This window comes from Chiloscyllium plagiosum, unplaced genomic scaffold (assembly GCF_037043375.1).
Source record: "Chiloscyllium plagiosum isolate Xiang-an unplaced genomic scaffold, Cpla_swu_hap1 HiC_scaffold_34, whole genome shotgun sequence".
NCBI lineage: Eukaryota > Metazoa > Chordata > Chondrichthyes > Orectolobiformes > Hemiscylliidae > Chiloscyllium > Chiloscyllium plagiosum.
The window spans coordinates 43,351,208-43,363,107 of NW_028270172.1; positions in this window are offsets into that span (position 1 = coordinate 43,351,208).

Consider the following 11,900-nt stretch of genomic DNA (forward strand, 5'->3'; position numbering starts at 1 on the left):
AGTACAGTGCATTTACTGTCTATTCTCGAATTCATAATTAAGGTGAGGTGAACATGAATTAATAAACAAATTGTGGTCAAGCCTACCATAAATTGCACATAAGTAATAGACATCGTGAAGATGTCCCCTAAATTTCTCAACACAACACTGACATCAAACATTACTGAGTCACTGAAATTTCTTAAATTATTGCTTTCCTAAGAGGTTCCAGGTGCTCTCTTGAGGATATAGCAACTGGCTTCCAATAGGTGGTTCCAACTCACCCAGTTGCTCAATCTCTTTTCCTGAGACTAAGTCCCACAGTATTTACAAGGTAGCACTGCAGCATTTAATTACCAATGTGATCACATTTCTCTACAAAACAATTGGTGCTCGTGAGCTTTTCTTCCCAATTGCGCTGCTTCGTTGAGTAGACCACTTCACTGAGTTGAAAACAGCTGAACCTTTCTGAACCTCAACTTTTTGCTGCATTGAGTAACCGCTCTTAATAGTTACTGAACCCTAACTCCTCAGTTCAGAGCTCTTGGCAGAAATTTATCAAGGTGAAGCTGACCTTTCCCTACTTCTGACTCTATCGCAGGTTTTTTTGTAATCCTCGACACCCTAGTCTTGTGGTCAGGCGTTTGTCATGTACTATCAAATGGCAACCTGTCGCACCAAAAATGCAAAATTCATGGTTGGCTTTATTGTTATTAAAATACTTTAAACCAACTTTTGCACCTTTGTAGCTTGTCTCTTTGTGCTTGTGTATGTTAGAGGGTGTAGCCCTAAGGCTACATCCCAACTATTTCCATCGCTGCTTTGGAATGACTTTCTATTCCCAACAATTCTTCCCACAGCATAACCTGCACTGTATCCTTGGGAATAAGAAATATTTGCCACTGTTGAGTTTTCTTTCCAATTCTAGTTTATATGTTCTTACTAGAAAGGCAGCATTTTTTTAAGGTTAGATTCCTTACAGTATGGAAACAGGCCATTTGGCACAACAAATCCACAGTGACCCTCTGAAGAGTCACCCACCCAGACCTGTTCCCCTACCCTATATTTACCCCTAATAATAAACATAACACTATGGGCAATTTAGCATAGCCAATTCACCTGACCTGCACATTTTTTGGATTGCGGGAGAAAATCAGAGGAAACCCACACAGACACAGGGAAAATGTGCAAACTCCACACTCAGTTGCCTGAGGTGGGAATCAAAGCTGGGTCCTTGGCACTGTGAAGCAGCAGTGCTAACCACTGAGCTGCCGTGCTGCCTATGGTAGAAATGTCTATTATTTTCTTTTCAAATTGTATAGGTCATCTTTTCATACTTCTCGATTACACATACTTACTTACAAAATTTTGTTGAGGTCTAACTGAAATAAATGAACTCCTGAAACAAGTAAAGGGATGATCACCTTATTGGGACTGTAGTATAGACCCCCTAATAGTCAGAGGGAAATTGAGAAACAAGCTTGTAAGGGGATCTCCACTATCTGTAAGAGTAATAGTGTGGTTATTGTAGGGGATTTTAACTTTCCAAACATAGACTGGTCTGCCATAGTGTTAAGTGCGTACAAGAAAATGTTCTGATTCAGTATGTAGATGTACCTACTAGAGAAGGTGCAAAACTTGACCTACTCTTGGGAAATAAGGCCGGGCAGGTGACTGAGGTGTCAGTGGGGGAGCACTTTGGAGCCAGTGACTATAATTCCATTAGATTTAAAATAGATCTGGTCTATCCTTTTCCATCACTAACAGTTGAAGTTCTAAATTGGAGAAAGGCCAAAGATAACTGATTTAGGTATTAGGCAAGAACTTTCAAAAGCTGACTGGGGGCAGATGTTCACAGGTAAAGGGGCGGCTGGAAAATGGAAAGCCTTCAGAAATGAGATAAGAATCCAGAGACAGTATGTTCCTGTTGGGGTGAAAGGAAAGGCTGGTAGTTATAGAGAATGCTGGATGACTAAAGAAATTGAGGGTTTGGTTAAGAAGAAGGAAGCATATGTAAGGTATAGACAGGATAGATCGAGTGAATCCTTAGAGTATAAAGGCAGTAGGAGTATACTTAAGAGAGAAATCAGGAGGGTAAAAGGAACATAGCTTTGGCAAATGGAATTAAGGAGAATCCAAAGGGTTTTTACAAATACATTCAGGACAAAAGGGTAACTAGGGAGAGAATAGGGCCCCTCAAAGATCAGCAAGGCGGCCTTTGTGTGGAGCTGCAGAAAATGGGGGACATACTAAAGTATTTTGCATCAGTATTTACTGTGGAAAAGGGTATGAAAGTAGCGAAATAGATGGTGATACCTTGCAAAATTTCCATATTACAGAGGAGGAAGTGCTGGATGTCTTGAAACTGGTAAAGGTGGATAAATCCTCAGGACCTGATCAGGTGTACCTTAGAACTCTGTGGGAAGTTAGGGAAGTGATTGCTGGGCCTCTTACTGAGATATGTGTTTCATCGATAGTCACAGGTGAGGTGGCAGAAGACTGGAGGTTGGCTAACGTGATATCATTCTTTAATAGTAGTAGTAAGGACAATCCAGAGAACTATAGACCAGTGAGCCTGATGTCAGTGGTAGGCAAGTTGAAGGAAATCCTGAGGGACAGAATGTATATGTATTTAGAAAGGCAAGGACTGATGAGGGATAGTTAACATGGCTTTGTGTGTGGGGAAATCATGTCTCACAAACTTGCTTGAGTTTTTTTTTGAGGAAGTAACAAAGAGGATTGATGAGGGCAGAGCGGTAGATGTGATTTATGTGGACTTCAGTAAGGCGGTCGACAAGGTTCCCCATGGGAGACTGGTTAGCAAGGTTAGATCTCACGGAATACAGGGAGAAATAGCCATTAGGATACAGAACTGGCTCAAAGGTAGAAGACAGAGGGTGGTGGTGGAGGGTTGTTTTTCAGAATGGAGGCCTGTGACCAGTGGAGTGCCACAAGGATTGGTGCGGGGTCCTTTTTTGTCATTTATGCTCGCATCCAAATCATTTATATAAGAGGTATAGTTAGTAAGTTTGCAGATGACACCAAAATTGGAGGTGTAGTGGACAGCGAAGAAGGTTACCTTAGATTAAAACAGGATCTTGACCAGATGGGCCAATGGGCTGAGAAGTGGCAGATGGAGTTTAATTCAGATAAATGCGAGGTGCTGCACTTTGGGAAAGCAAATCTTAGCAGGATTTATACACTTAATGGTAAGGTCCTAGGGAGTGTTGCTGAACAAAGAGACCTTGGAGTGCAGGTTCATAGCTCCTTGAAAGTGGAGTCGCAGGTAGATAGGATAGTGAAGAAGGCGATTGGTATGCTTTGTATAGCATATAAGTCTCCTTTGCTATACAAAGGTTGTTTGTTTGAATTCGGAGGTAAGCCATGTAGATATCTGGCTGGGAAGAAGAAAGCTTCCCAATCTATTATCTTTATTAGAGAGAAGGCTGGTATGGTTACCTATTAGTTGAAGAAAAATGTTAGATTTAGGGGATATCTTTGAGAGTTATATCCTTCGGAGAAAGGCGAACACGGTGCAGAAAGAATGCAGTCCTTTTTTGAGAACCTGGGCCACTTCAATATAAACACAGAACAGATTTCTCTGTTGAATGCGCCTATGAGGGTACAAGAAGCAATAAACCATCTCCAGGTTGGCAAAGTGCCTGGATCAGATGGATTCCCAAGTGAATTCTATAAGAAATACATAAATGTGTTAGTGGTGCCACTTCTGAGGATGTATAGCTATTCATATGCACAGGATTGTCTACAGTCCACTCTTAGGGAGGCTAATATCTCACTCATCTTAAAAAAAAAAGGCAAGACCCCGAAGAATGTGCATCTCACAGACCAATTTCATTGTAGAATGTAGCTTTTAAAATTCTATCTAAGATGCTTGCCCTGAGGTTGGAAAAGATCCTGTCCCATATTAGAAAAGAAGATCAGATAGGTTTTGTTAAAGGCCGTAGCTCCTCCAACGATATCAGGAGGGTAATGAATATAGTGTAAGTATTGGTCCCGGGTTTGGTGGTCTCCCAAAGCCAGCAAAGATTGGTCCCGGGTTTGGTGGTCTCCCTCGGCATTTGACCGGATCGAATGGCCATACCTGTTTGGGGTCCTAGAGTGCTTTGGTCTGGGCGGATCTTTTGCCAGATGGGTGGTGGTGTTGTATCATGATCATAAGGTAGCAGTCATCGCAAACTGCACTAAGTGAAATACCTTTAATACTGGGAGAGATAATCGGGTGTCCTCTTTCACTGCTGTCATTTACCTTGGCAATTGGACCGTTAGCTGAGGTGATCAAGAGGATACTGAAATAATGGTGCCAGTGGTGGGAATGGTGGAGCATAAGATTACCGATACGCTGATGATGTCCTTTTTGTTCTTAACCAAGCTGGAGGAGTCTGTTCTTTGATTCAAACCATTTAACTTATTTGGCAGTTGTTTTGGGCTACAGGACCAACTTTACAAAATCCGAAGCCGTGCTAGTGGGGGGGGGGGGGAGTTACTGGAGGTGCCTGATCTGAAGAATGGAATGCAGTTCCCATTTAGATGGTAGTCAAAAGGTTTTTTTTGTATTTGGGAATTTTTAATACCCCTGCCTTCCACCAGCTGTATAATGCTAACTATGTACAACTACTGGAGAGGATAAAACAGGATCTGCAGCAGTGGGAGGGATTACCGTTATCATGGTAAGGCCAAATAGCCCTGATTAGAATGAATGTTCTTCCTCGCCTGTTATACCCCATGAGAATGCTTCCGGTATTGCTTCTTAAGACGAGTATTACGGATGCTCAATAGTTGGCTAGGTTCTTTTATTTGGTGTCGCAGGCACCCCCTAACTAAATCTTCCAATTTGCAGGTGAGGGAGGGGTGGATCTTCTGGACTTGAAGAGATATCAAATAAGAGCCCTGTTAGCATATGTTGGTGACTGGCTCAGGAATTCTGAGTCAATTTGGCTTGACATTGGAGCCTCGCGGTCGAGATGCCGCCTCGTTAATCTATTATTTATGGTTAAGATGAAATGGTGACCGAGCAGTGTAAGAGTTCAATCACTTTAAATATGGTGAAAGCCTGGAGGATAATGAGGCAAGATTAGGGCAATTGGCTTTAAGATCTCTCCATTTGCCCCACTGGTGAAAAGTTGAAACTTTATTGCTGGAACAGCACAGCAGGTCAGGCAGCATCCAGGGAACAGGAGATTCGACGTTTCGGGCACAGGCCCTTCTTCAGGCCCACTGGTGAAAACCCAAGGATTTAAACCTGGGGCAATGGATTCCGGCTTTAAGTTATGGGAGAATAAGGGAATCTCTTGTCTGGGAGATTTATTTGAGGGGGAGGTCTTGATGTAATTTAGCCAGCTAAGTCAGAATTATGGATTGTCTAATAGGGACCTTTTTCTGGTACTTTCAGGTAAGGTCTTCCTTTTAGAGGAAGACCGTGCTCCTGGCTCAGCCTTGCAAGTCAGACGTGGAGAAAGAGTGCTCTGGTGTAAGGGCGCTCTTTCAGTTAGTACTTTGTATCATTTACAGAAAGGACGTGCCTTAGGGGACATGGAGGCATTCTGTAGGACGTGGAATTGAGAGCTAGGAGAGGATACATTATTGGAGGTATGGGAAAATGTATGGAAAATTTCAGTATGTAACAGTGCAGGCCATGCAATTGAACATTTTACACTGGGCTTATATGGTGCCAGAGAGGCTAGCTGGGTTCAAGAGGAGCATCACCGGGCTTTCCCAAATGTAAAGTTAGTATCAGCACTCTCATACACTGCTATTGGTCATGTTGTAAGATCCAGAGATACTGGAGTGCTATAGTAAGGGACCAAAAGGACATCCTGGGGATTGAAATTAATGTGGATCCAGTATTTCTTCTGGTGTTGCCAAATTTGCCCCCTCAGGGGGAATACAGGAAGAGATTGTGTAACATTCTTACCCACTGTGCAAGGAAGAACATTTTAATTAATTGGACATTGGAAAAATGGCCAGGTCTTATGGGATGGCATAGGCTGGTGATGGAGCATCTCCCCCCAAGACTACCTCACAAATATGGTGCACCACAAAACAGAGCAGTTTCACAAGATGTGGTGGCCCTTTCTAAATTATACTGACACAGACTTATCAGCAATATTGGGGCAGACCAGCAAAGATTATCACTCACAATCGCTCAACAGTCTTAACACAAAGTATAGCACAGCCTGAATGAAGGTATAAATCATGTTTATCAAAAATAAATTTAACAGTACATTTAAAAAATATTGCTCATGTAGACCCCCCCTCATTCCTGTTAAGTGAGCTATATCACATTCTGTCCTTACACTCAAAAATATTTTTTGATATCTAGCTTTTGATATCCAGTGTAATAGCCTCTCTTTTGCAATTTTATAACCAGGATGCTTCTTGCTAACATTCTTGTCACTATGCCCTTCCATTCTTTCAAATAAAAAGGGATAATCTAGGTGTAGTGTACCTTTCACAGAAAGCTGCTCTCTGTACAGTACTGTACAGAAGGCTGCTGTGTTGGCAGCTGACATTGGCGCATGCACAGAACAAAGTGTGTGAAATGAATACCGCTGGAATTGTGCTATTGCAAACAGAGGTAAGCATTCTCAAAACTCTCGTTCCTTAATTCCTCAATGACATAATGCACATTCTGGCAGCACGATTTGTTTATCTGAGAACTCTATTCTGAATTAAATCCTTTCTTCAAAAGAAATTGTTCTTAAATCTGATCTCTGCCAGGTCTTCTGCAAACAGCAGAAGAAGGCAGATTTTATTAAAATATAAGAGGATCTGGCCAAATTAGACAGGGACAGTTATTTATGAGTAAATCCGCACTTTGGAGGGGTGTGGCTTTAAAATGGAATTGATGGGAGTACCGGCTAAACATCTTCCTTTTGTAAGAGCAGTAAGCCAAGAGAACTCTGGATTATCTGGGAATATTCAGGACTAGATTAAATGAATCGAAAGGCTTTAATCGTTACAAAGGAAACATCATAGAGACCCTATAAAACAATTAGGAAAGAAAAAAGGTGTAGAAAACCAGCAGGTAACATTTGGGAGACTCTCCAGTTGTTCTACATGTAAAAGGGAAGAAGATAACCAGGGAAAGAACATGGTCCATTAGTGGCCAAGGGTGAAAACTGTGTGGGGAGCTGGAGGACATTGGTAGGGTGCTAAGTGACTTCACATCTCTCTTCACTTTGGAGAGTCAGGGTATAGGTACAAAATTTGGAAAGAGACTCAGGTTCTTGACCAGTTTGTCTTGAAGAGTGAGATGGTTTTGGCAGGCTGATTTGGGGACAAATCTCCATGTCTGGATGACTTGTATGCCAGGTTGGTTTGGGAGATGATGGAGGAAATTCCAAGGGTTATGATCAAATTTTTAATTCCCCTCTAGCCATAGGGGCAGTGCAGCTAATGGGGTTCCCCTGTCAAGAAGGGAGAGATAAACCAGGGCATTAAAAATATGGTAGTGAAACTATTGGAGAAGATTCTGAAAGAGAGAGTTAATCTCCACTAGGAGAGATAAGGTTTGATCAGGGATAGTCAATATGGCTTTGTCAGAATGAAGATATGCACAACAATTTTTTGGTTTAATTTTTTGAGGAGGCCACGTGCAATTTGAGGATAATGTAGTTGGTGGGGTTTATATAGATTTCAGCAAAACCTTTAACAAGCTGAAGTACTGTGTGCAATTCTGGACACTATAGAAGGGATGTGATTTCACTGGAGGGAGTGCAGAGGTGGTACTGTGCTGTAAGATTCAATGATTTGATAAAATGGAGGTCATCCAAATACCAGCCAATAAGGAATGGGCAGTGGTCCATTAGGTGGTAGTTTCATCTGAGTATCCAGATTTTACAACTGGCTCACAAAATTTCAATGGAGGATCACTTTAAGATTAGGAAAACGCAGGCTGAAATATTAAAAGCTTTTTGTTGACTAGAATTATGTAAACATATGGTCAGATTTGTCTAATATGCCATGACTATCAATTAAATCTGTGCCTTTAGTCTGATACTTTCAAAGAACCATTCAGCAGGATCTTAATAGATTGTGTCAAAACCTTACTTTAAACCAGGCAGGTGAATCAGTGTCTTTTCATGATTAGGGATGATGCCATAAGATTTCCTGAAGCAAAGCCTTTAGGAAAAATTCATTCATTTTTGTATTTCTCTGGGTGTTGTGGAAATTAGATCAACTTGACGCAAATGTTTGCAAGAGCAAAGAAAACGTTTATTGCAGATCTTTGCAAAGGGACCCAATCCATTGGCAAGCCGCCTCATGTAAGGGGCGTTTGATAGCTTTCATTTACTCCCTCTATACTATAATTTGCTTCCCATTATCAGCATCTGCATGACTAGAGGCCTGGAACATTAGAGTTCCTTTCCATATATGGAGTTATTTTTCTCATTTCTTGACTGCTGATATGGCAGTTTAGCCTGCTGTTAAGTGAATTGCCTTTACATTTTCTGTTGGTTTGCAGTGCTCCTTGTTTCAGTCAGACCGTTACGTCTTTGTTCCCCTATGCTTTTATAGATTTCATAATAAATGTTAACTTTTCATTACATTTCCCCCCCTTTTTGTCATTTCATGACAACAATGACAAAAACCTACAGAGCCGGATATCTATACATCAAACTGCGTAGGGAGCACCAGGCCTTTCCTCAGACACCATCTACCTGTAACACAGCTCTCTGGTGGTATCGTCACTTGCTCTGGTGTGCCCTGTACACAGCCCATTTTCACACATCACACACTTCAACATTGCATGCATCCCACCATACCGTAATCAAGTCTTCCTGCTGTGGGGCCTCTGATTGTTTTACCATTTGGTATCCCACCTTACTCATAAGCAAATGCCGTAGGCAGGTATACAAGCAGGGTCCTATACAAAGCACTATCAGTATGACCAGCCCTACACCTAGTAGAGTGTGTAGGATCCAGTATCCCCATCCTTCCCAAAGGGAGGGAAGCCACTGGAACCAGGAGTCATCTGCTGGGGGAGGTGGTCTTACTGCCGCGTTTATATGATTAATTACACTAGTGACATTCTGGGCGAGCTGGGGCAGTCACATATTTGTATGAGGTGTCAAGCCACTATTTGCACTTATTTGGTTCTGGTGTCATCTGATGTCTTATCAGGTCCAGCTACACATTTGCAATGGCTGGCGTGGATCCACGTGGCTCTTTCTGCGATCCTAACAGCTGTCTGTGTTATAAGGAGCACTTGAAACGGTCTCAGCCACCTTTTTGCCTTCCAGCTTTTCCTCCTGAAGTCTTTTACCACTATCCGGTCTCCAGGTTCTAGATCATGAAACTTCCCTCCTGCTGGTTGGGGTAGTGCTGCCTTTACTTGATTCTGTATTTGAGACAAAAATGTAGAGAGTTTCATACAGTAACATAACATCTCATCCTCACAGTGGCCTGTTATTTGTCTTACTCTAGGTCTTGGGCCCATTCCTGTGTTGGGAGACCTACCAAACAAAATCTCAAACGTGCTAAGCTTGGCTCTTCCTCTCCTCCTAGATCTCATATACATTAGCACAATCGGAAGTGCCTTTGTCCATGTCACCCCTAGTTCCTCACAACATTTTGTCAATTTATATTTTAGGGTAGCATTCTCTCTTTCCACTGCCCCAGTGCTCGCTGGGTGGTAGGCACAGTGTTGTGTCATGTTTATTCCCAAGTGATCACTGATCTGCTGTAGGGTGTTATTGACGAATGGTGTCCCATTGTCGTTACTAAGCCTTTCAGAGATGCCCCATCTCGGCATTATTTCCATTAGCAAAGCCTTGGCTACTGCACTGGCATCCTGTTTAAACGTGGGGACTGCTTCCACCCATTTGGAAAACACATCAACTATTGCCAGGCAATATCTTTTCCCTTCGCTGAGTGTTAGTTCAATAAAATCTATCTGTAAATGTTTAAAGGGTTTTTGGGGTTGGGGGTGTGCTGCCTGACTCATCTGTATTTCCCTCCCCACATTATTAGTGGCACAGATAACACATCGTTCACAATATTTCTGGGAGTAGTTAGTGAATCCCTTAGAGTACCAGTGTGCCGAAATACTGTCGTATATTCCCCCCTTTTGACACACAGTCCTTACCGTGTGTCAGTTTGGCATAGAATGGGAATAATGATTGCAGTAAACAGGGTTTACCATTGGGGCCACACCACACCCCTTCCCTCATGCTGCACCCTACCCTCCACTCACGTTTCTCCTCTGGTGTGGCCTGCGACTGTAACTTCCGTACGTCTGCTGTTGGTGTACAAATTCTTGTCATTCACATGTCAAACTGATCACTTGGTGGCTGCTGGGCTGCCGTCCTTGCTGCTGAGTTTGCCTTTGCATTGCCTTGAGAAATGGAATTGTTATTTTTTGTGTGGGCTTCACATTTACACACAGCGATTTGAAGTGGGCAAAAGGACCGCTTCCAGGAGGTCAGAAATGTGTGTGATGGGCTTTCCGGTGGAGGTCAAGGACCCCCTGTGTTTCCACAGGGTTCCAAAATCATGTACAACCCCAAATGCGTGTCTGCTGTCCGTGTAAATATTCACTGTCCTTGCCTCAGCCAATTTACAGGCCTCAGTCAAGGCAATCAGCTCCACTGCTTGCTCTGACAGATGAGAAGGGAGTGATCCTGCTTTGACTACCTCATGGGTAGTCACTACAGCATATTCAACACAATTCTGGCCTGTCTCTTTGCTCCTGAATGCTGACCCGTCCACAAACAAAATCCATATCCAGATTCTGAAGTGGTGAATCCTGCAAAGCTGGTATCCGGCTGCAAATTTCATTAGCTACAGCAACCCAGTCATGTAGGTCTCCATCTACTTCTGTGGGGAGAAGGCTAGCAGCGTTAAGGACGTTCCATCACTTTACTGTAATGTTAGGCATCTCCAATAACACAGTATTGTATCTGAGCCAACGTGCTGCCGACATGTGTGCTGTTTTTTTGCTCGGAAAGCAGTAAGGATACTGCATGTGGGACCAGTAGGGTTAATTCACCATAGCCGACTATGTGCCTGGAGGCTACAACAGCCTCTTCAGCTGCAGCCATGGCTTGCAGGCAATCCTGCTGCTACACCTTCAAGTTTTGCCGAAAAATAAGCTACCGGCCTCAATTATCCCCCATGATTCTGCAACAGCACAGATGTCATGTAGCCTCGCTTCTCATCTACCGTTTGTACAAAAGGCTTGTTTGGATTCGGAATCACCAGTGTAGGTGTAGTTTGGAGCACCTTTTTCAATTCAACCAAGGCATTTTCGGCCTCTGGGGTCCACTGCAATGGACTCTGGTTCTGCAACTCCTTGCCATGGGCTATGTCACTTAGGGGGCGCCTCAAGGGTTGCGTAATGTGGGATAAACATTCTACAGTAGGAGCACATGCCCAAAAAGGATAGTAATTGATTCTTTGTGTGAGGCTTTGGGATTTGCTGGATTGCTTGAACTCTGTCTTGACCAATGGCCTTCCCTTGTTCAGATATTAAATGACCTAAGAACTTCACCTGTTGTTGCACAACTCGTAGCTTTGTGAGACTGGCTTTGTGCCCTTCCCTCGCTAGATGGCAGAGCAATGCAAGGGTATCTTCTCACATTGTTACTCTGTTGGTGCTGCTATTAAGCAATCATCTACATACTGCAGAAGCCCTGACCCCGGGGTTAAAACAAGAGTCTCCAGACTCCTGCGTCGAGCCTCATTATATATGGTGGGGTGACTCACAGTAATCTTGACAAAGTCACGTGAAGGTATATGATTTTCCTTTGAATGAAGAAGCGAATCAGAATTGACTATCTGGGTGTACCGGTGCACTAAAAAAGGGCATTTGCTAAATCCACAACAGAGAACCATTTACTTTCCGGTGGAATTTGAGCCAATATAGTATAGGGGTGAGGAACATTTGGGGCGCGCGGGAC